The sequence below is a fragment of the Olea europaea genome, unplaced genomic scaffold (genome assembly GCF_002742605.1).
Source record: "Olea europaea var. sylvestris unplaced genomic scaffold, O_europaea_v1 scaffold5985, whole genome shotgun sequence".
NCBI lineage: Eukaryota > Viridiplantae > Streptophyta > Magnoliopsida > Lamiales > Oleaceae > Olea > Olea europaea.
This window is the reverse complement of record NW_019264329.1, coordinates 1-1,526: the sequence shown is the minus strand read 5'-3', so window position 1 is coordinate 1,526 and position 1,526 is coordinate 1. Positions and strand designations below refer to the sequence as shown.

The 1,526-nt window shown below is 32.2% G+C and overlaps 1 long non-coding RNA gene across 1 annotated transcript; it reads left to right on the top strand.

The window, feature by feature from the left end:
* Window positions 1-1,123, top strand: LOC111389489. Its single transcript, XR_002701743.1, has 2 exons — window positions 1-53; window positions 815-1,123. It is a non-coding gene; the product is annotated as an uncharacterized LOC111389489 (long non-coding RNA).
* Window positions 1,124-1,526: the final 403 nt, after the last annotated feature.

The following is a 1,526-nucleotide window of genomic DNA, read 5'->3' as shown; positions in this document are numbered from 1 at the left end:
ATGGAAAAATGACTTTGAGAGGAAAGATAAGCAAAGCAAAGCTTCGACGAAAGGTACCATGCTTCAATATTTATGTTCTTAATAGATTTCATATGCAATATCTACAATCGCACGTGACAAATCTTTTAAGAGGTCTGATTTAAACATATGAAAAATTGTGGGTATTTTATTTGATCTCGACTTTCCTTTAACCCCGTATGATAAAATAATAACAAGGAAATCTGTAGACGAACTGAAAAATCAAGAAATAATTTAGTAGATTTTGATCTGAGATTTTCCAGTAGTTTCCCAACAAGAAAATTCTGATTTATAATGGGAAACTATTGGAAAATCTCAGGTTAATCTACTAAATTATTTCTTGATTTTTCAGTTCGTCTACAGATTTTCTTTATTGTATGTAGGCATATAGGGTGACAAAGTGGCCTCGCCACCCGAAATTTTAAAGAAATAAAAACGTAAGATTTGTCCTTCAGAGATTATTATTTGTAGCCCCTGAAGATTTTTCTCTTCATCAAAATGCATGTTGCCTTCTTGACTGAAATAACTTGTAAATTTATTATCATAAAGTTGTATACATTTTACTTTAATTTTGTTTTTGGTGCCAAAGATCTCCAAATCTCAGTTGTGAAAATTGATGTTATAATAAATGTTGTTACTCTTATTCTTTGCCTATGTTAGTAAACATTTGAAATCTGGTTCTTTAATCTGTTTGTGATACTGCTATATAAATCTAACTTCATAAGATTCGATATTTAAATATTTTTCTGCTTTCCATTTTATTTTTTCTCTACTATGTGCATAATGCTTCTCAAAGCACGGGGTTTTTTCAACTCAGAAGACTTCAAAATGACACAGATATGAACCATCGAAACAATGCACAACTCACTGAGGACTCCGATTGACTGATGCCCTTTCAAGAGCCTGCATTTCAAAACTGGATATGGCGCTTTATTCGTGAGGAGCTGGCTAAAAATGCGTTGGGGGTTCGTGTTTTTCAGTGCCGAAGACTGATTAGATAGTGGATGTTTATTTCTTGCTTCATTCTTTTGTACCATTCATAATTTTCCTTTCCCTTTCTATTTGTAAAGACCTTTGAAGTTTTGATTGGACTATCAATTTTGCTGTGTACTCTTATTTATTTTTGACGAACGTGATATCCATTTCTGTTTCAAATGCTTGTGTTTTCATGCATTTCTAGGTTTCCTCTGTTTTTTCTTGATTGTTAGCAAATGTCCCGACACACATTAGAGCATCTGCAATACCCATATTTTGTTTGGTGTGTTAAAACTAATGACCTCTCCTTCATGGAATGTATTGTAAAGAGAATTAGATATCTCTGAGCTTTATCAAGAAAGAAAAATGAAACAACATAATACTATGAACCAAACACGCAAACTGAAATAAATCTATTTAAAAAAAAAAACACTAAAATTTAATTTCTCAGATATTCCGGCTGTTCGCATACATTTAAAGAACCCAACGATAATGTCCTATATGAAATCCCAAGGCTAATCAATTTAAACCTC